Source organism: Mobula birostris, chromosome 5 (genome assembly GCF_030028105.1).
Source record: "Mobula birostris isolate sMobBir1 chromosome 5, sMobBir1.hap1, whole genome shotgun sequence".
NCBI classification, from domain to species: Eukaryota; Metazoa; Chordata; class Chondrichthyes; order Myliobatiformes; family Myliobatidae; genus Mobula; species Mobula birostris.
The window spans coordinates 153,793,321-153,817,150 of record NC_092374.1 but is presented as its reverse complement, the minus strand read 5'-3'; the positions used below and the strand labels follow the sequence as shown (position 1 = coordinate 153,817,150).

Here is a 23,830-nt window from a genome sequence, read left to right as displayed (position 1 = left end):
GACTTCTCTACCATGGGAAATAACTTTGCCATATCTAATCTGTTCATGCCTTTTAACAGTCGTGTCAGTACCTCTAGCTGAACTTGGTCTTTTTGTGTGTTTTCCCCCAGCCGTCGTTCTGTGTTTTTGTATTGTCATGTGTTTTTGTTTGTTTTCGTGCCCCATGTGCTCCTGTCCCCGCTCCTGTTCTACTCTGGCCCCTGTATTACTGTGTGCTCCACCTCTCACCTGTTTCTCATTATTACCTGTTTTGCTTCCACTTCTGTCTCATTGTGTTCCACCTATCATCTGCCTCGCTGTTTATTGCTCCGTGTATTTCAGTCCTGTGTTTTCACCCCTTTGTTGCCAGATTGTGCCAGTGAATTTTCCTGAGCCTGTCCAGCATCTGCTTTCTGTCCGTCTGAATATTGACTCTGCCTGTTTCCCTGATTCTGGCTTTTGGATTTCTCTAGATGTTTTGATCTCTGCCTGAGCTTTGACGCTGACTTTGTTTGCACCTTGGGATTTATTACTCAATTAATATCACTGTGTGCACAGTACTGGGTCTGTGATTGGATCCCTGCTCCAGTGCTCTGACAATTCAGAATGTTTCTATGAGATCCCCCCTCATTTTCCTGGACTCTAGGGAATCCAGGCCAAGAGCTGCCAGATGTTCCTCATATGGTAACCCTTTCATTCCTGGAATCATTCTCGAAAATCTTCTCTGAACCCTCTCCAATGCCAGTGTATCCTTTCTAAAATAAGGAGCCCAAAACTGCACACAATACTCCAAGTGTAGTCTCATGAGTGTCTTATAGAGCCTCAACATCACATTCCTGCTCTTATATTTGATATTTCTAGAAATGAATGCCAACATTGCATTTGCCTTCTTCACCACTGACTCAATTTTAGGGTATCCTGCACAATAACTCCCAAGTCCCTTTGTATCTCTGCATTTTGAATTCTCTCCTCATCTTAATAATAGTCTACTCATTTATTTCTTCCACCAAAGTGCATAACCATACACTTTCCAATAATGTATTCATTTGCCACTTCTTTGCCTATTCCCCTAAACTATCTAAGTCTCTCTGCAGGCTCTCTGTTTCCTCAACACTACCTGCTCCTTTACCTAACTTTGTATCATCGGCAAATACTACACTGAGATTCATTTTCTGCAGTCATAAGTATAAAGTAAGTAGAGCAGGGGGCTAAGCTTGCAGCCTTGTGTGCACCTGTGCTGATTCTGATTGTGGAGGAAATGTTCTTGCCAATCCGAACTGGCTAGGGCCTGCAAGTGAAGATCAAGAAGTTCTCTATGACTCCAAAAGCTCACAAATACTGTCTTCAGAGAAAGGGATTCCAGCAGGATTCTAACCACTTAACTAGTAATCTTGGAGAACTGAGTCATCCATTCTGGAAAAGGATCCTGACATTCATTCACACTGTGTAATTTGGAATAGGGTGATCTTTCTGCTCCGCATGGGGACTTCATCTTTAGCGAACAGAGGCATGACAGGTAAAGCATATATTTCATCATGAAACCTACCATGTTTTCTGTCAGAAGTCCTATTAAATTATTTTAAAGGACAAAAATAGATGCAATGGTATCAAGTAGTACTTAGTTCACTTTATCCGTTTAGGATAAAACGTCAACAAGAGAAGTAAATTTCAAGGAATTTGAGTCTTACTTTATTCTGCAAAGTTACCAGCCAATCTGTTCCATTTGACTTTATTCAAGAGTATCACATATGTTGTGCACAACCTGGACTGTTATTTCCACTTATATTCGTAAATGCATTTTAATTATTTTCCAGGAATCTTGAAAGATCCTTGTGGCAGCCATTCCATTCAAATCCAACTGCATAAATTAGTTGAAAGCAAACTGTGTTTAATTAATTTGTTCATGTTTTTGACAGTTAGAGAGAGGGTCATTGAGGAAAATACTGTTGTTACAGTGTGAATGACACTTCCTGGAAGTTTTACTTAATGGGGTTGTTATGAACAATGAAGACTATGGAGTGAGAAATATTGCAGAGAACTGGCCATGCCAAACAATTGTTTCTCAAACTGAAGAGTACATTAGAATTCCATGGCGGTTGGTACTGGGATGGTTGCTTCAAGTACTAACATGGATTTGGGCGTACCTGGCCAAATTTCCAAATCTGCAGATGACAATACACTTGGGGATGTACTGACCTGTAAGTGCTATAGTAATAGACTTCAAATAGGTTCAGACAAGCTGCTCAAATGGCCTGGCGGGTGACACGTAATTTACTGCTGAGAAATATAAAATGATACTTCCTGATCCAAATAAAGACAAGAAGCAGTACAAACTGAAGGCATGGCTGTAAAAATTGCACAGCAAAGAGATCTATGCAACTATGTACTTAGTTCATTGAAAGTTGAAGTCAAAGACAAAGTAATTTTTTTATATCAGTGTACATACATGCCACCATATACAACCCTGAGATTCATTTTCATGTGGGTATACTCTGCCACTCTATGTAATAGTCACTATAATAGGATCTATGAAAGATCAGCCAAAGTACAGAAGATAACAAATTGTTCAAATGAAAATATAAATAAATAGCAATAAATAATAAGAACATGAGATAGTGAGATAAAGGGTCTGTAAAGTGAGATCATTGGCTGTGGGAACATTTCAAAGATGGGGCAAGTGAGTGTGGTTATCTCCTTTTATTCAAGATCCTGATGGCTGAGAGGTAACAACTGTTCTTGAATCTGGTGGTGTGAGTACCTTCTACCTGATGGCAGCAGGGAGAAGAATGTATGACTTGGGTGTTGGGATCTCTGATGATGGATGCAGCTTTCCCATGAAAGCATTTCATATAGATGTGCTCAGTGGTTGGGAGGGTTCTACCTATGATGTACTGGGCCGATTCCATTATCATTTTAAGGATTTTCTATTCAAATGTAGTGGTGTTTCTATACCAAAGAGGCAATATACTCTCCATTTCACATCTATAGAAGTTTATCAAAGTTTTATATGCTGAGTCTCTATAGACTCCTAAGGAAGTAATGGCACTGTTTTCTTCACAATTACATTTAAGTGCCAGGTCCAGGACAAGTACTTTGAAATTGTAACACCCAGGAATTTAAATTTGCTTACGGGTTCATGGACCTCTGGTTTCCCTCTCCTGGTCTATAATCAGATCTTGCTGACATTGAGTGAGAGGTTGCTGTTATGACACCACACCGCCAAAATTTCAATCTCCCTCCCCAATGCTGATTCTTCATCTCCTTTGATTTGCTCCACAACAGTAATGTCATCAGCAAACTTGAACATGATATTGGAGCTGTGCTAGGCCACACAGTCATAAGTATAAAGTGAGTAGAACAGGGGGCTAAGCACACAGCTTTGTGGTGCACTTGTGTTTATGGAATTGTGCAGAAGATGTTGCCAATCTGAACTGATTGAACTGAATGTAAGCAGACCAGTTGAGAAAGTGGTTAAAGCACATAGGATCATGGACTTTATACAAAGAACTGAATACCAGAGCATGGAATTTGAGGTGTACTATTATAAAATACTTGTTTGGCTGAATTTAGAATATTGTGTCCAGTTCTGTGCACAACACTTTAGGAAGGAATGCAAAATAGGGCATAGGTTTAAGGAGAGAAGGGGACGATTTGGATAGGACCTGAAGGGCAACTTTTACACACAGAGTGTGGTGGGTAAATAAAATGAGCTGTCAAAAGAGGTAGAGGTGGGTAAAAACACAAGTCTTATAAGACTTGTAACTTCACCCACCTCTACCTCTTCTGTTGACCGCTCACTGTATTTAAAGATTAGAACAATATGGGTAAAACAAGAGCAAATGGAATAAGATGCTTGGTTGGCACGGATCAGTTGGGTCGGACAGCCTGTTTCTATGTTGTATAACTCTCATATTTATTTAGTTTTTATTTATTGAGATACAGTGCAGGACAGGTCCTTCCAGCCCTTTGAGCCATGCTGTCCAACAAATGCTGATTTAATCCTAGCCTAATCATGGGACAATTGACCTGTCAACTGGTACATCTTTGGACTGTGGGAGGAAATCCAAGCACCCAGAGGAAACCCATGCGGTCTCAGGGAGAATGTACAAACTCCTTATTCCAAGGGTCAGACATTTTAGTTCTCTGAACAAGCAGAAGAAACTGGATTTGGTCTCCTTGGAACTGAGGAAGCTACAAGCAGATCTGGTGGAGGAAAACAAATTAGAAATGGTAGACTAGGCGAAAAGCACAAAAGTACAAATGGTTCTGATTGGAAGAGATCAAGAACCATGGGGCCCAGAATAAAGGTAGTTGGCAAAAGTATCAAAAGTAATACTGTAAATGGGAGAATTTTTTCACCCAGTGAGGTAGGTAATGTCTGGAATGCATTATTGGGATAAGAATTGGTTGAACAAACTAGTAATCTCAGGATTACTGCCTGTGCCACGTGACAGTGAGTATAGGAATAGAATGAGTGGAGGATAAATGCATGGCTAAGGATTGGAGCAGGGGGTAGGGATTCAGATTTCTGGATTATTGGGACCTCATTTGGGGCAGGTATGACCTGTACAAAAAGGACAGGTTGCACTTGAATCCCAGGGCACCAATATGCCGAAAAGGAGGTTTGCAAAGGCTATTGGGGAAAGTTTAAACTAGAATTGCTGGGGGATGGGAACCGAACTGAAGAGATGGAGGAAGGGGCTGTTGGCTCAAAAAATGGAAAAAGCTTGGAGACAGTGTGAGACGGAGGATAGGCAGATGAAAGAGAAGGGATGCGATCAGACTGATGGTTTGAGATGTGTCTATTTTAATGCAAGGAGTATTATGAACAAAGCGGATGAGCTTAGAGTGTAGATCAGTTCTTGGAGCTATGATGTTGTGGTCATTACAGAGACTTGGATGGCTCAGGGGCAGGAATGGTTACTTCGAGTGCCAAGCTTTAGATGTTTCAGAAAGGACAGGGAGGGAGGTCATAGAGGTGGAGGCATGGCACTGTTGTTCAGAGAAAGTGTCACGGCTGCAGAAAAGAACAAAGTCATGGAGGGATTGTCTACTAAGTCTTTGTCAGTGGAAGTTCGGAAAAGGAAGGAGTCAATAACTCTACTGGGTGTTTTTTATAGACCACCCAATAGTAACAAGGACATCGAGGAGCAGATAGGGAGACTGATTCTATAAAGGTGTAATAATAACAGGGTTGTTGTGGTGGGAGATTTACTTTCCCAAATATCAATTGACATGACCCTAGAGCAAGGGGTTTAGATGGGGTGGAGTTTGTTCAGTGTGTTCAGGAAGGTTTCTTGACACAATATGTAGATAAGCCTGCAAGAGGAGAGGCTGTACTTGATTTGGTATTGGGAAATGAACCTGGTCAGGTGTCAGATTTCTCAAAGAGAGAGCATTTTGGAGATAGTGATCACAATTCTATCTCCTTTACCATAGCTTTGGAGAGGGATAGGAACAGACAAGTTAGGAATGCATTTAATTGGAGTAAGGAGAAATATCAGGCAGGAACTTAGAAGCATAAAACCTGGTCAGCTCACTATAGGGAGGATGTGGAAGCATTGGAAAGGGTACAGAGGAGATTTACCAGGATGCTGCCTGGTTTAGAGAGTATGCATTATGATCAGAGATTAAGGCTACGTCCACACTATACCGGGTAATTTTGAAAACGAAGCTTTTTCTCTTCGTTTTGACCCTCTGTCCGCACTAAAATGGGGTTTTCATCCCCCGAAAATGGAGATTTTCAGAAACAGTCTCCAGAGTGAATAAATCTGAAAACGCCTAATATCCATTGCAGTGTGTACGGGGTAACCGGAGCTTTTTAAAACCGCTGTCATGACGTGCCGGAACAGATGGCGGCAGCATGGCATTTCATTCTTTTCTTCTTCCTCTTATTATTATTCTTCTTATTATTATTATTACTACCTTATTGTCGCCAAACAATTGATACTAGAGCGCACAATCATCACAGCGATACTTGATTCTGCACTTCGCAGAATCTAACAATTTCAGAGCAAACGGCAACGAGACTGAAGCCAGAAGAGTTAGAAATGTACTCACCAAATATTTTGACCCATAGTTTACTGAATAAATAAGTATACTCACTTTGCCCTGTTTTCTGTGCTTGCTTGTATGAAGGTGGTTTACCTACTTATGCACATACTTCTCTGACAATAGATGTGTAACAGCCTAATGTAACATTGTATGGAAATACAAGATAACACTGATGCAGACATGTTTATACATTTAACAAGGTGCTTTATTAATGCAACAGAGTTAGTCAGTTTTTCAAAGTTCGTCGTCAGCCAGGTCATACTGTCCGTGATCTCCCTGTCGGTTGCCTCCATACGCTCCAGTATTTGTTTTTTTTTTAGTTTTAAGTCCTCCTGCGCGAGAGCCAAGAGCAATTCCTTTTAAATTTTTCTAGTCTGTAACTGGACAAATGCGCACCAAGTATACCGTTTCCTCTCTGCTTGTTTTCTGTGTGTCCTGCGCGAGCCCAGTAGAGGAGATTCGACCAAATATCCGTGTTAATATGGACAGATATTTTGAAAAATGCTTAGTGTGTATGCCTGTCGTTTTTACTTGAAACTGGCGTTTTCAAAATTATCTGGCGTAGTGTGGACATAGCCTAAGGGAACTAGGGCTTTACTCTTTGGAGAGAAGGAGGATGAGAGGAGACATGATAGAGGTATACAAGATAATAAGAGGAATAGATAGAGTGGACAGCCAGCGCCTCTTCCCCAGGGCACCACTGCTCAGTACAAGAGGACATGGCTTTAATGTAAGGGGTGGGAAGTTCAAGGGGGATATTAGAGGAAGGGTTTTTACTCAGAGAGTGGTTGGTGCGTGGAATGCACTGCATGAGTCAGTGGTGGAGGCAGATACACTAGTGAAATTTAAGAGACTGCTAGACAGGTATATGGAGGAATTTAAGGTGGGGGGCTATATTGCAGATAGGGTTTAAGGGTCGGCACAACATTGTGGGCCGAAGGGCCTGTACTGTGCTGTTCTAAATTAGAAACAGATGTTCTCAGGGAAATGTATGGAAGAGATGTGGCAAATGTTCAGGGGATATTTGCATGGAGTTCTGCATAGGTATTTTCCAAAGAGACAGGAAAAGTATAGTAGGGTACAGGAACCGTGGTGTACAAAGGCTGTTGTAAATCCAGTCAAGAAGAAATGAAGAGCTTATGAAAGGTTCAAAAAACTAGGTAATGATGGAGATCTAGAAGATTATAAAGCTAGCGGGAAGGAGCTTAAAAATGAAATTAGTAGAGCCAGGAGGGGCCATGAGAAGGCCTTGGCAGACAGGATTAAGGAGAACCCAAAGGCATTCTACAAGTATGTGAAGAGTAAGAGGATAAGACATGAGAGAATAGGATGAATCAAGTGTGACAGTGGAAAAGTGTGTTTAGAACCAGAGGAGATAGCAGAGGTACTTAATGAATACTTTGCTTCAGTATTCATTACAGAAAAGGATCTTGGCAATTGTAGGGATGGCTTGCAGTGGACTGAAAAGCTTGAGCATGTAGATATTAAGGAAGAGGATGTGCTGGAACCTTTGGAAAGCATTAAGTTAGATAAGCCACTGGGACCAGACGAGATGTACCTCAGGCTACTGTGGGAGGCGAGGGAGGAGATTGCTGAGCCTCTGGCGATGATCTTTGCATCATCAATGGGGATGGGAGAGATTCAGGAGGATTGGAAGGTTGTGGATGTCGTTCTGTTATTCAAAAAAGGGAGTAGAGATAACCCAGGAAATTATAGACCATTTAGTCTTACTTCAGTGGTTCGTAAGTTGATGGAGATGATCCTGAAAGGCAGGACTTATGAACATTTGGAGAGGTATAATATGATTAGGAATAGTCAGCATGGCTTTGTCAAGGGCAGGTTGTATCTTACGAGCCTGATTGAATTTTTTAAGGATGTGACTAAACACATTGAAGGTAAAGCAGTAGATGTAGTGTATATGGATTTCAGCAAAGCATTTGATAAGGTACCCCATGCAAGGCTTATTGAGAAAGTAAGGAGGCATGAGATCCAAGGGGACGTTGCTTCGTGGATCCAGAATTGGTTAGTAAATTTGCTGGTAACACAAAGGTTGGGAGTGTTGTGGATAGTGTGGAGGGTTGTCAGAGGTTACAGCGGGACATTGATAGGATGAAAAACTGGGCTGAGAACTGGTAGATGGAGTTCAACCCAGGTAAGTGTGAGGTGGTTCATTTTGGTAGATCAAATATAATGGCAGAATATAGTATTAATGGTAAGACTCATGGCAGCAGGAGGATCAGTGGGATCTTGGGGTCTGAGTCCGTAGGACACTCAGAGCTGCTGTGCAGGTTGACTCTGTGGTTAAGAAGGCGTACAGTGCATTGGCCTTCATCAATCGTGGGACTGAGTTTAGGAGCCGAGAGGTAATGTTACAGCTATATAGGATCCTGGTCAGACCCCACTTGGAATACTGTGCTCAGTTCTGGTTGCCTCATTACAGAAAGGATGTGGAAACCATAGAAAGGGTGCAGAGGAGATTTACAAGGATGTTGCCTGGATTGGGGAGCATGCCTTGTGAGAATAGGTTGAGTGAACTTGACCTTTTCTCCTTGGAGCGAAGGAGGATAAGAGGTGACCAGATAGAGGTATATAAGACGATGAGAGGCATTGATCGTGTGGATAGTCAGAGGCTTTTTCCCAGGGCTGAAATGACTAGCACAAAAGGGCAAAATTTTAAGGTGCTTGGAAGTAGGTACAGAGGAGATGTTAGGGGTAAGTTTTTTACGCAGAGAGTTATGAGTGCGTGGAATGGGCTGCTGGCGATGGTGGTGGATGTGGATATGATAGGGTCTTTTAAGAGATTCCTGGACAGGTACATGAAGCTTAGAAAAATAGAGGGCAATGGGTACCTCTAGGTAATTTCTAAGGTAAGGATATGTTCGGCACAACTTTGTGGGCCAAAGGGCCTGTACTGTGCTGTAGGTTTTCCGTTTTTAATTACCTCTAGAGCAGTGGAGGCTGAGAGGAACCCTGATAGATTTCTGTAAAATTATAAGAAGCATAGATAGACAGCATTTTTTTTCCTAACTTTGAGATGTCTAATACTGGACGGCATGCTATTAAACTGGGGTGGCCTGGGTGGGGTGGGGGGCAGAGGGGAGTGAATATTCAAAGGAGATGTGCAGGGCTTGGATTTTTACACAGACAGTTGTCGGAATCTGGAATATGTGGTCAGGAGTGGTGGAGGTAGATATGATCAGATCTGCTCTTAAATGCCTCTGATAGGAAATGAATATGCAGAAAATGGAGGGGCCTGGACTTTGTGAAGATAGAAGCGATTAGGGATCATTTGCTTACTTGGTTCAGCAATATTATGGGCTAAAGGTATGTTCCTGTACCTTACTATTCTATGTTTTTTCTACAGTCCGTATTTGGAGGCACGATACAAGTGGTCTGTGGATCCATGCAGCATTATGGATTCTTACTTTCAGGGCCTTCTTCTCACAGTGAGACAATCTGACGCCTTGTCGTATCTGTGCCATTATCCGGTCGCCAATCCCATGCAGAGTGCCATCAGTCTTCCTATACCAGGACAACCACCGCAATGTTTTTTTCTCAATCTGGAGATTCTTTGTTGGTATAAAACAACAGAAGGAAATGGGGTGATGAAGACGTTATTTAGCATTCTTGCCTTCATCAGTCAGAGGGTTGAGTACTGAAATTGGTAGTGGTTTTTGTTCATTATTGTCAAATGTCCCAAGATACAGTGAAAAGCTTGTCTTGCATACTGTTCATACAGATCAAATCATTACACAGTGCATTGAGGTACAACATGGTAAAACAGTAACAATGCAGAATAAGGTGTAAAGGCTACTCAGAAAGTGCAGTACAGATAAATAATAAAGTGCAAGATCACAATGAGGTAGATTGTGAGGTCAATCGTCCATCTTACTGTACAAGAGGTTCATTTAAGAATCTGGTAGTAGTGGAATAGGTGCTGTCCTTGAGCCTGGTGGTGTGTGTTTTCAGGCTTTTGTATCTTCCACCCAATGGGAGGGGGGAGAAGAGAGAACGTCTGGGGTGGGTGGGGGTTTTTGATTATGCTGGCTGCTCCACTGAGGCAGTGAGAAGTATTGACAGCGCCTATTGAGGGGAGGCTAGCTTCCCAGATATGCTGAGCTGTGTCTACAACTGTCCGTGGTCATGGGCAATGCAGTTCCACATCAAGCTGTTATGCATCCAGATATAATTATAATGCTTTTTATGATGCATTGATAAAAGTTGGTAATCCTTGATAGGGACATACCAAATTTCTTTTGCTTCCTGAGGACGTAGAGGTTTTGGTGAGCTTTCTTAGCTGTGACATCAACATGGCTGGATCAGGACAGGCCATAGGTTTTATTCACTGTTGGGACGACAGTTGGCAATTTTACAAAACACCCACCTTTGTCCCTGTACCTAAAGAGACCAAGGTAACATGTCTGAACGACTGCCGTCCTGTCCTCAATAACAAACAAATGCTTTGAGAGGCTGGTTAAGGACTACATCTGCAGCATGCTACAACCCACACTGGACTCCCTACAGTTCACCTACTGACACAACCGATCAACAGATGACACAATAGCCACAGCTCTACACATCATCCTTACACACCTGGAGAAGAAGGATGCTTTTGTGAGAATGCTGCTCTTGGACTACAGTTTAGCATTCAGTACCATAATTCCCTCCAGGCTCAACAAGAAGCTCAGAGACCTTGGCCATGACCCTGCCTTGTGTAGCTGGATCCTGGACTTCCTGTCAGATCACCAGCAGGTGGTCAGGTGGTCACCAGCAGGGCTCCCTCACCCCACACCTCTGATTCTCAACACCGGAGCCCCTCAGGTCTGTGTACTAAGTCCGCTCCTTTACTCTCTGTATACCCATGACTGTGTCGCCACCCACAGCTCTAATCTGCTAATCTAATCTAATTAAATTTGCTGATAACACTACACTGATTGGCCTAATCTCAAATAATGATAAACCTACAGAGAAGAATTCACCACACTGACACAGTGGTGTCAACAAAACAGCCTCTCCTTCAATGTCGCAAAAACAAAGCAGTTGATTGTGGACTACAGGAGGAACGGAGAGAGGCAAGCCCCTATTGATATCAGTGGATCTGGGGTTGAGAGGGAGAACAGCTTCAAATTCCTTGGCATAAATTTCACCGAGGGTTTCACGTGGTCTTTACATACTGGCTATGTGGTGAAAAAGGCACAACAGTGTCTCTTTCACCTCGTCTGGTTGAAGGAGTTTGGTATAGGCCCCAAAATCCCAAGAACTTTCTATAGGGGCACAATTGAGAGCATCCTGACTGGTTGCATCATTGCCTGGTATGGGAACCGTACTTCCCTCAATTGCAATACTCTGCAGAAAGTGGTGCAGACAGCGGTAGATATAAAGTTCCCACTATTCAGGACATTTACAAAGACAGGTGTTTAAAAAGGGCTCAAAGGATCACTGGAGATCCAAGTCACCCCAACCACAAACTGTTCCAGTTGCTACCATCCAGGAAATGGTACTGCAGCATAAAAGCCAGGACCAACAGTCTCCAGGACAGCTGCTTCCACCAGGCCATCAGACTGCTTAATTCATGCTGACACCGTGTATTTCTATGTTATATTGACTATTCTGTTGTACATACTATTTATTATGAATTACTATAAATTGCACATTGCATATTTAGACGGAGACGTACTGTAGAGATCTTTACTCCTCATGTATATAGAGGATGTAAGTAATAATGTCAATTCAAATTCAATTCTCTGGTGAGTTTGTGCACCATTGTGTTCACCCAACTAAAGAAAGGATGTCATTAATCTGAAAGGGGTGCAGAAGACAACCTCAAGGATTTTACCATGACAGTGAGGCTTGAGTAATAAGGAGAAGCTGGAGAATCTGAGACTATGAGTGACCTTCTAGAGGCACGTAAAGTCATGAGGGCCATAGATAAGGTGGGTGGCTATAGCCACCCTCACTAGATTCCACCTGGAGATGTACCACAACTGGAGGGTTCTTGTTTAAGCTGAGTGCCAGGAGAGACCACCCCACCTTCTTTCCGCTGACACATTCCTTACCCTTAATTCCCAACTCAAATCTCATTTGCAGTTTGAGAAGATGGCAAGCAACTGTCTGTGCTGAATACAGAGTGAAAGAAAGCCCCCATTATTTTTAATGTGGATTCTACCAAACTATCATCAGAGTTGGATGGTGGGCTCAACTGAATTTGAACTATGAGCCCAGCCCTCTGTGGCCCTGGGGTTCTCTCTGAACTGGAAGATTAATCCTTTGTACACTGCTAAAAGCAAAACAGGGAAATAAACTATCAAGTAATCATGAATGACATTTTTTTTCTCATTGTCTATTGCAGACTAGGTGAAAAGGGCTAGTTGACTGGGTGGGGATTTTGGAGATCGTGTGATAAAACCCCCAGGAATACGTCCAATTAGAGTTGGCAAATATGATTTGCATAGAATTACAAGGTTAATCTGTGCATGAACTTGGACTCTTGGCAAAGGACTTGTGCTCCCATACATTAAGACAAAGCAGCCTGGGTGCTGGAGGCCAAAATCAAATATTTGACAACTGTGCTCAAGAGCACTGGGTGCATCAGACTAGTGAAGTACTAAATCACAGCAGCTGGAGTTGCTTAGATACCAGACAGTGTGGAGACAGCACTAATTTCTGTTTCTTTTCAATGTCATATATTGGCCATTCCCATTAAATCTACTAGTCCTCATAACTTTGGCCTTTATTGAGACCATGACCAGAAGTTAGGATTTATCTGTGGTCTGCCAAACAGAGATAATAATGCCACAGCACTGACTTTACCATAGCATGGTACATCAGTGAATAGGTCATTAATAACAGGAACGAGCTTTCTTCATGATTACTGTACAGACTTCCTTGTTTTTGTCCAAATAATCAATTCAAGTTTATTTATCAGATTTATTTTTCTCTGTCACCAATTGATTCCCAGCTCTTTACTTCACCCCCACCCCAGTTTCACCTATCACCTTGTACTTCTTCCTCCCCTCCCTCCACCTTCTCACTCTGACTCCTCACCTTTTCTCTCCAGTCCTGATGAAGGCTCTTGGCCTGAAATGTCGACTGTTTACTCTTTTCCATGGATGCTGCCTGGCTTGCTGAGTTCCTCCACCAGCATTTTGTGTCTGTTGCCTATTCATCAAAACATCAAAACACACAGTGAAATGTCATCACACATTCTGCCGTCTACATAGCGTGCTCGTGATGCTTGGCAAAACAACACAACAACAAAACAACAACAGCAAAACAAACCCCATTCTTTCCTTCTCACACACATATACCATCCACTAACCTCAAGACAGCAATACTGCGCAAGATATAATAATTGCTGTAAATTACAATAAGAAATAAAATAAATAAAAGGTCAGAACAGAGAGAAATATAGTGAGGCGGTGTTCATGGGCTGTTCAGAAAGCTAATGGTGGAGATTTGAAAGCTGTTCTTTAAATGTTGGGTGTAAGCCTTCATCCTCCCTGATGGTAGTAATGAGAAGAGGGAGCGTCCCGGACTGTGATGGTGTTTAATGATGGATGCTGAAGTAGGAATCATTCTAGGAAAGGTTAGCATGGGCCAACAACAAATGTTCCTGGATGCATGAAACTACTTCTATCATCTATTAAACAAATACTGTTTCTCCAAAGTCCTTTGGGACAGGGACACACCATTTCTGCAAGATTTACTCAAAGCATGACTCCAACTCATATTCATACAATTCTCTCACTGCCTTCAGGGCGCATGGATTTGCCAAATGAAAGAAACACTAAAGAATTATAAAATTTAAATTTTATGTTGAAATGACTGAGGCTATTATTCCCAACACCCAGTCCAATCATATACTGTACTCCAATTTACAGCCACTAATTCCATTCCTTTCAGGCGAAATCAGACTATTTGCAATTGCATTGCCAAATGCTTCTGGACTTGTGTCCCCTCCTTCACAAATCCCACTCATTTGCAACATGGTGCACCTTCATCTTTATGTGAACTTATCAGTTGATGAAACCCTCAGTTATGCCATTGTCTTCTCCATAACTGACGATTTCAAGATCCAGATTTGTGTATCTCCTGCCCACACAGAAGTTTACTTATCTTGCCCGGTACAGCTTCTGTTAATCCACTAACCTGATGTTCACCAGACTACATTGGGACCTGGACCTCCAAGGTCTTAAAATATCATCTTAATATGTAAATCATTTTGTAACCTTTCCCTATCTCATATAACCCTATCACCAAACAGCCTTCAAGGCATCGTCACTGCCTTTCTCCCTTGGCTGATAGCCATGCATTCAACACATAGAGCACAACGCTTTACAGTACAGGTGACCCAGGTTCAATTCCTGCTACAGCCTGAAAGGAGCCTGTGCGTTCTTCTCGCGACGGCATGGGTTTCCTCTGGGTGCTCCGGTTTCCTCACACTGTCCAAAGATGTACCAGTGGGTAAACTAATTGGTCATTGTAAATTATCCCCTGAGTTGACTAGGATTAAATCGGGGGATTAAATCTTGCATGTCTAGACAGGTGGGACGCAATATCCATGGTCAACTCTGACCAATGAAGCTCCTTACATAAAATTGGGGGAACGCTGGACAGCATAGAATGAAGGGCTGGAGGAACCTATTGCACGCTGTATCTCAATAAATAAATAAATACGCCAATTATTGAATTCCATGCCTGAACCCCTTTACATAACTCGCCTTTAAAATTTCGCTTGACCAAAGCAATTTTTAATAGCTTTCATCTGTTGTCCAATTTTCTGATCATATCTCCTTGGCGACCCTTTTTTATATGTTAGTGGTGATCTATACAAGCATGTTTCTATTACTGTTCGTCCAAAAGTCTGTTATCTTATCTTCAAAAGGACCAGCCGGTGAATTAAAAGATCCAGACTTTTAGATCACAAATAGAGAAGATATTGCAAGCCAAAATTTACAATTGGAATTCAATTCAGAGAATATGAGGTAATGACCTAGATTTTTAAAGGAACTATTGGCAGATCCCTGCACTTCTACTGAAATTTCTTCCTGTAACTGTTGACAAATTTAGGATTTCTATGGAAGTCTAGAGGTTGGGTTCAGCTTTTCGTGTCATCATTCATTTCGGTGGAAGAGAAGTCAATGAGGGGGATCTAGATAAATATTCATTTAGATTTACCTTCAATAATTTTATTTAAATATAAAGTTCAAAAAATGCTGTGTGCCCCTTAATCCTTTTCTTATATAGTATACTTAAGGGTTGCATTTTATCTAGATTTTTTAAAAAATTGAATATTTCTGAATATTTGAAACATCCAAAGCAAATTGGCTGGCCAGTTAAACCATGGGAATGAGCTTATTCATCAACCATCATGCTATGGAGACCCCGGCACTGTAAAACCTGACTGCAACAGGCAGGACTGGTTACTCTATATAGTTTCACCAGATAGAGCTATACAAGAGAAAGTGCAATTCTTATTCAGAGGGTATTAGCAACTGTGGATGTCTCAGTATTAAGCTTAAATTCTGACCCAATGCCACATGGGACTGCAAAGTAGGCAGAGGAAGTAAGGAACCTTCAAGTGCACATCTACAGACAAGCCAGAAGGAAAAGATGGCTGGGAAGGCAGATAGGATGCTTCCCTTTATTGGCTGAATCACAGTGTTTAATGGTACAAAGGCCATGCTGGAATTGTATAAAATACTAGTTAAATCATAGCTACAGTACTGTTTTCTGCTTAACACATGACAGGAAGGCTGTAGAAGTGTACACTGGAGATATGTGAGAAAGGTTCCCGGGTAATAGATGTATATTATGTGAAAAACCTGACTAGGCTGTTAATGTTTTCCTTGGGAATGAGCGGGTGAATACAAAATTAAGCAGATATGCAGAAATATGAAGAATGGGTAAACAGAATGGACCCATTATCCTCAGCAGAGAGGACAGGTCATGGAATTAAAGATATAGGAAAGGAAAGGTACGTCGCATCCGGAGTTTCCCCGGTTAGCGGACGATTTCCCTCCACGCTTCTCTGACGTAGTGAGGAATCACGTACCAGGCAAGTTACAGCAGTGGTTTGCCATTGCCTTCAGCCGGGTGAGTTTCCAAAGAGATCACCAGCTCGTAACCCAGCACGGACAGAAAGCGTGCAGGGGAGCCGGCTGGCTGGATTCGAACTCGGGACCTTTTGTCCCGAATTCCGACACTGATGCCACTACACCAGCCGGGTCTAAAGATATAGGCAGAAGAATAAACAGGGAATTATGGAATTATCTTACTCAGAGCAGAGTGGGATTCTTGAACTTGGTGCCTTAAATCATTGTAGGGGAAGGAGCCTTTTTTGCCAGAATGAATATTTGAAATGCAGTAACCTAGCAGACTTGACTTAGAGTGGGGAAGCTTTGGGGTCTGGAACACACATTAATGCTGGTGAATCAGAGCACAGTGTAATCAGAGGTGCCTTCATCCTGATAAAGAGCCCTTTTAGAAAAAATAGTAACATTTTCTGTCATGTCGTTATTTTCCCATGGTTTAGTGTTTGCGACATGATTCCTCCCCGAGTCAATAGCTTCTGATGTCACAAACAATCTGATGAAGGAAATAATTGGGTTAAAGTTGTTGGAGGGTGGGGTTGCTAGGGGGAAAGATTATCCATCCAAATCCAGTTTTTTGTCAAAATCCTGCATCAGGACTAACAGTAGCTTTTGAATGCCACAATCCCAACCTCTGGACTGTGACCCTTCCAGTAAGCACCAGCCTAAAGACTCATATGCCATCACAGAACTCATCACATCAGGAGATCTCTCCCCACAGCTCCCAACTTGACAGTGCCCAAAACCCATACTGCCCAGTCCCATCTGTTAACCAAGATCCACAAACAGGAATGACCCAGTAGACCCACCATTTCCACCTGCTCTTGACCCACTGAACTTATCTCCTCACTTCTTAACTTGACCCTTTCCTGTTCCTTACCATGTATGCAGGCCCTGCACTATTTTGACAATTTCTAATTCCCCAGCCTCCACTACCTGTTTTTCACTCTGGAGGTCCAGTTTCTATCTACCTCCATCCCCAATCAGGAATGCATTAAGAGCCCCCTACTTTTTACTGCTACAAAGATTCAAACAATTCCCTTCCACCAACTGTCTAATCTTCCTGGGTAAACTTGTTCTTTCCTGAACAACTTCAATTTGATTCACTTCATTTGTCACAAAGCAAAAGTGTAGCATTAGCAGCACGCAGAAAATGCTGGAGGAATTCAGCAGGTTGGGCAGCAGCAACGGAAATGAATAGATGGCCAACGTTTCAGGCCGAGACCCTTCTTCAAGACTGAGAAGGAAGGAGGAAGATGCCAGAATAAAAAGGTGGGTAGAGGGGAAGGAGGATAGCTGGAAAGTGTTTGGTGAAGCCAGGTGGGCGTGATAGGTCAAGGGCCTGAGATGAAGGATTCCATGTAGCATTAGCCTAGGCCCCAGCTACACTTGTCTTCTTGTTGGCTACATGAATCAGTCTCTTTTCAAACTGTCTTTGGTACCACTTCCCACTCTTTCTCCGTTACGTCAGTCTTGATGCATGGTTTTGACCTGAAACAAAGACAATTACTCAGCCCCCCCCATAGATCCCATTCTACTTACTGAGTTCCTCCAGTAGAGTGTTTGTTGATCCAGATACCAGCATCAGCAGTCTCTTCTGTGTCCGAAGCTTCTGTTTTTTCTGTTTATTTATTGAATTTTCTATAATTTAATTTAAAAATTGATAATTAATTTAAAAATAAATATTAATTTATTTCAAGCAACACATATAAAAGTTGCTGGTGAACGCAGCAGGCCAGGCAGCATCTCTAGGAAGAGGTACAGTCGACGTTTCGGGCCGAGACCCTTCATCAGGACTAACTGAAAGAAGAGCTAGTAAGAGATTTGAAAGTGAGAGGGGGAGGGGGAGATCCAAAATGATAGGAGAAGACAGGAGGGGGAGGGATGAAGCCAAGAGCTGGACAGTTGATTGGCAAAAGGGATCTGAGAGGATCATGGGTCAGGAGGCCCAGGGAGAAGGAAAAGGGGGAGAGGGTAAAAGCCCAGAGGATGGGCAAGGGGTATAGTGACGGGGACAGAGGGAGAAAAAGGAGAGAGAGAAAAAGAGTGTATATAAATAAATAACGGATGGGGTACGAGGGGAATGAGGGGTACACAGGTGAAGTGTCGCCTCACCTGGAAGGATTGTCTTGGGCCCTGAATGGTGGTGAGGGAGGAAGTGTAAGGGCATGTGTAGCACTTGTTCCGCTTACAAGGGTAAGTGCCAAGAGGGAGATCGGTGGGGAGGGATGGGGAGGACGAATGCACAAGGGAGTCGCGTAGGGAGCGATCCCTGCAGAAAGCAGAGAGAGAGGAGGAGGGAACCCAGAGCTTGCTGGCCCCGACGCTTGCAGGCATGAACTTCAGATTGCGGCTCCTGCCATTGATCTCAGCCGCTCCAGCACCCCACGACATATTCAAAACCTGGACTCCAGCAACGACCATGGACACATTCAAAATGATTGTGCAACCACCAACTGCGACTCCAGCCTTGAACTCCAGGCCGGGTCTTCACATGCTGCTATTGTGACTCCCGTCCCCCCTTCCCCCACCACCAATCTGCAACCCCGTCTCCCTCAGATCCCACTGTCTGCTCCTGGGCCCTCAGAGGCTCCATTTTCCTCACACCCCAACCCTCCCCTCTCCTCTGACACCACCAACCTCCCTCCCCCCCACACCTGTGATCCCACTTCTCATCCGTGCCGGGTCTTTACCATCCCCTCTGACCTTCAACTCTCTGAGGCAGACTGCTCTGTCCTCAGTAAGGGGCTTACCTTTGTCCCCCTTCATCACACCTCAGCGAGTTCCGCGTTCACCATGACGCTGAACTCTTCTTCCGCCGGCTCCGTCATCGAGCCTACTTCTTCGGCATGGACTCTCCCACCCCCACCGATGACACTTTTTCTCGTCTTCAACCCTCCTCCTCTTCATGGACACCCCGCTCTGGTCTTCTACCTGCTCTGGATCTCTTTATTGCTAACTGCCGACGGGACATCAACCATCTCGAATTCACCGCACCTTGATCCCATTCCAACCTCACTCTTTCCGAATGCTCTGCTCTCCATTCCTTCCGCACTAATCCTAACCTTACTAAAAAACCCACCAATAAGGAGGATGCTGTTGTAGTTTCGCATACTGACCTCTACCTTGCCGAGGCACAGCGACAACTCGCGGATACCTCCTCTTATTTACCCCTCGATCATGACCCCACTAAGGAGCACCAGGCCGTTGTCTCCCACACCATCACCAACTTTATCCACTCAGGGGATCTCCCATCCGCTGCTACCAACCTTATACAAACGTTTGTAGTTCCCACACCCAACACTTCCCATTTCTACCTCCTACCCAAGATCCACAAAACTGCCTGTCCAGGTAGACCCATTGTCTCAGCTTGCTCCTGCCCCACCGAACTCATTTCTGCATGCCTCAACACTGTTTTATCCCCCCTTGTTCAATCCCTTCCTACCTATGTTCGTGACACTTCTCACGCTTTGAAATTTTTTGATGATTTTAAGTTCCCTGGCCCCCACCGCTTTATTTTCACCATGGATGTCCAGTCCCTATATACTTCCATCCCCCACCAGGAAGGTCTCAAAGCTCTCCGCTTCCTTTTGGATTCTAGACCTAACCAGTTCCCCTCTACCACCACTCTGCTCCGTCTAGCGGAATTAGTCTTTACTCTTAATAATTTCTCCTTTGGCTCCTCCCACTTCCTCCAAACTAAAGGTGTAGCCATGGGCACCCGTATGGGTCCCAGCTATGCCTGCCTTTTTGTTGGCTTTGTGGAACAATCCATGTTCCAAACCTATACTGGTATCTGTCCCCGACTTTTCCTTCGCTACATTGACGACTGCATTGGCACTGCTTCCTGCATGCATGCTGGGCTCGTTGACTTCATTAACTTTGCCTCCAACTTTCACCCTGCCCTCAAGTTTACCTGGTCCATTTCTGACACCTCCCTCCCCTTTCTAGATCATTCTGTCTCTATCTCTGGAGACAGCTTACCTACTGATGTCTACTATAAGCCTACGGACTCTCACAGCTACCTGGACTATTCCTCTTCTCACCCTGTCTCTTGCAAAAATGTCATCCCCTTCTCGCAATTCCTCCGTCTCTGTTGAATCTGCTCTCAGGATGAGGCTTTTCATTCCAGGATGAAGGAGATGTCCTCCCTTTTTAAAGAAAGGGGCTTCTCTTCCTCCACCATCAACTCTGCTCACAAACGCATCTCTCCCATTTCACGCACGTCTGCTCTCACCCCATCGTCCCGCCACCCCACTAGTAATAGGGTTCCTCTGGTCCTCACCTACCACCACACCAGCCTCTGGATCCAACATATAATTCTCCGTAACTTCTGTCACCTCCAACGGGATCCCACCACTAAGCACATCTTTCCTGCCCCACCATCTCTCTGCTTTCTGCAGGAATCGCTAACTACGCGACTCCCTTGTCCATTCGTCCCCACCATCCCTCACCACCGATCTCCCTCCTGGCACTTATCCTTGCAAACGGAACAAGTGCTACACATGCCCTTACACTTCCTCCCTTACCACCATTCTGGGCCCCAGACAGTCCTTCCAGGTGAGGCGACACTTCACCTGTGAGTCAGCTGGGGTGATACACTGCTTCCGGTGCTCCCGATGTGGCCTTCTATATATTGGCGCGACCCGGTGCAGGCTGGGAGACCATTTCGCTGAACATCTACACTCTGTCCGCCAGTGGGAGGAGAAGATGGCGACGCACCTGCGCGTGCACAGCCCTCTAGTGAAAAGTAATATCGTATCTGTTAAATAGGGGCCGTGGACAATTCTGATTTGTTGGAGAATGGACGTGAAAGCACAGAGGAACATCTAGAGAAATTTCTGAAACGCTCATTCGCTGCTGTCGTTACTGCATGGTCAGGAATCCTTCGGAGGGTAGGCCTCAAAATCCCCGGCCTTGCCTGCTTTTGGCGACCGAGAAGGAGGTCGAATCATTCGGATAGAGATGGCGCTCAGTGCTCGGTGTTGGAGAGCTGATCAGAGTTCGAAGATTTTGGATGACTCAGAGTCGGATTGTGGTCGGCATGGCAGGGAGAGTTTTTCTTCCTTCTCCCATCTGCGTGAGATGTGGGACTTTTGAGAGACTTTGAACTTTACTGTGCTTATGGACTTCTTCATCAAATAATGGTATTGTTGCACTGTTGTAACTATATATTATAATTATGTGGTTTTGTCAGTTTTTTTCAGTCTTGGTCTGTCCTGTGATATCACACTGGAGGAAATATTGTGTCATTTCTTAATGCATGCATTACTAAATGACAATAAAAGAGGACTACATGTCTTCATAATCTAAAGCAGGATCTCCCAGTGGCCACACATTTTAATTCCACATCCCATTCCCATTCTGATATATTTATCCACGGCCTCCTCTACTGTCAAGATGAAGCCACACTCAGGTTGGAGGAAGAATACCTTATATTCCGCCTGGGTAGTCTCCAACCTGATGGCATGAACACTGACTTCTCTAACTTCTGTTAATGCCCCTCCTCCCCCTCGTACCCCTCATACCCCATTCGTTATTTATTTATTTATTATTATATATATATTCTTTTCCTCTCTCTCCTTTTTCTCCCTCTGTCCCCGTCACTATACCTCTTGCCCATCCTCTGGGCTTTTACCCTCTCCCCCTTTCTTTCTCCCTAGGCCTCCTGTCCCATGATCCTCTCATATCCCTTTTGCCAATCACCTGTCCAGCTCTTGGCTCCATCCCTCCCCCTCCTGTCTTCTCCTATCATTTTGGATCTCCCCCTCCCCCTTCCACTTTCAAATCTCTTACTAGCTCTTCTTTCAGTTAATCTTGACGAAGGGTCTCGGCCCGAAACGTCGACTGTACCTCTTCCTAGAGATGCTGCCTGGCCTGCTGCGTTCACCAGCAACTTTTATGTGTGTTGCTTCAAATTCCAGCATCTGCAGATTTCCTCGTGTTTGCGTTATTATTTGTTGTTTATAAAATGGTCACATGTCCACTTTAGAGACTAATGTTTGCCTACACAACAACAATACTTATTGTACATGTTGAATGCAATCCATTCTTTGTAAAATGCTTTGTTCCATTTTGAGGATTTGAAAAGTTGCTATGTATGTACAACTCCTTCCTGATATGGGAATAGTCCACACCAAAAACATTGGTCAATGCATTAAAAATATAGTCTGTGTTCTTTTAATTTTTCAAGGGTAAGCGCAAGAGAGCAAAATTATTTTTCCTCAAATACCAACGCAGTCCACATTTTTTATCTCATCTATGAAGACAATTTAACAGATACTTGTAATTTTTCAGAAAACCCTATAAATCATGAATAAAGTTACTTCTTCAGAACGAGTTGGCAAACGTTTTTACTTTGATACGTGATAGTCATGTGTGAAAGAATGGAACTACAATCATTGCCAACTTCTTCAATGAATTATACAAACCCGATTACTGACAAGAAACAGGATAACTTAACTATTTATGAAGTGAAAGATACTTTTTCAACCAGGAATTTAAAAATTAGGTGGAATTCTTCCAATGTATCAAGCAGCAACAACTCACATCATTTGGTGAATTTTAATATAGTTTTCACAACACAGCTAAACCTCTGAGAGAAACGAGAGACTGCAGATGCTGGAATCTGGAGCAATAAACAGTCTGCAGGAGGAACTCAGCAGGTCAAGCAGCATATGTTGGGAGAAAGGAATTGTTGAAACTCTGCATACCAAACAGACAAACCTCTGCAGTGTGCAAGAGTATCATTTACTTCAACTAGAACTCAAATTCTCCCAAAGTAATATTGAAAGTCACGCTGATATTTTGATAATATCTCCCTACAATATCCTTTATTTGACATAGAACCCATAAACAGTAAAATATAAACTAAATAACACAGAAAATGCAGGATAGACTTGTTAAGTACTACCAGCATTTTATTTATTTATTTATTTATTGAGATACAACGTGAAATGGGCCCTTCAAGCCATACTGCCCAGCAATCCCCGATTTAACCCTAGACTAATCACGGAACAATTTACAATGACCAATTAACCTACCAAGTGGTATGTCTTTGGACTGTGGCTGGAAACGAGAGCATCCAGAAGAAACCCACGCAGTCACGGGGAGAATATAAAAAATCCTTACAGACAACAGCAGGAATTGAACCCACATTGCTTGTACTGTAAGTCGTTGTGTGAGCCACTACACTACCTTGCCACCCCTGGAGATGCTAGCAATTTTGTTTCAAATAGCTAGCACCTGCAGTAGTATAAATCTGACATTGATCTGAATTTTTAATTCTGCGTCCCTCTCCACATTCATTGCTTAATTTGCAGATTTTTTTCCTTTATTTCATCTAGAATTGAATGCTCTTTAAATGTCCTTAAAAATGTAATGATTTCAAACTGAAGGTTATTATTTGAGGTACCAACTATGGTTCTATTTGTGTGATAGTTTTACACTTTTAATACTCCTTTTATTAATAAGTATTTTCTCGCCTGTTTTAAAGCATGCTATCATTTCCTTTTCCTCAACTACCTCACCAATTGAAAAAAGTCTAACTATCTGATCAATTCCTTTCAACCTTCCATCAAATCAACACTTACAAAGTTCAAAGTTCAAAGTCAATTTATTAACAAAGTACACATATGTCACCACACACAACCCTGAGATTCATTTTCTTGCAGAATACTCAATAAATCCATAAATGAATAATAATC

At 43.1% G+C, this 23,830-nt stretch overlaps 1 long non-coding RNA gene across 2 annotated transcripts in view; it reads left to right on the top strand.

Moving 5' to 3' along the window:
* Positions 1 to 22,433, top strand: part of LOC140197993 (uncharacterized) — a 78,718-nt gene extending 56,285 nt beyond the window's left edge. The window contains exon 4 of one of the 2 annotated variants that reach the window (XR_011886082.1): positions 20,898 to 22,433. This is a non-coding gene — a long non-coding RNA (uncharacterized lncRNA). Of the gene's footprint in view, positions 1 to 9,397; positions 15,015 to 20,897 lie in introns of those variants that run through there. The other variant, XR_011886080.1, reaches the window with a different exon arrangement.
* Positions 22,434 to 23,830: the final 1,397 nt, after the last annotated feature.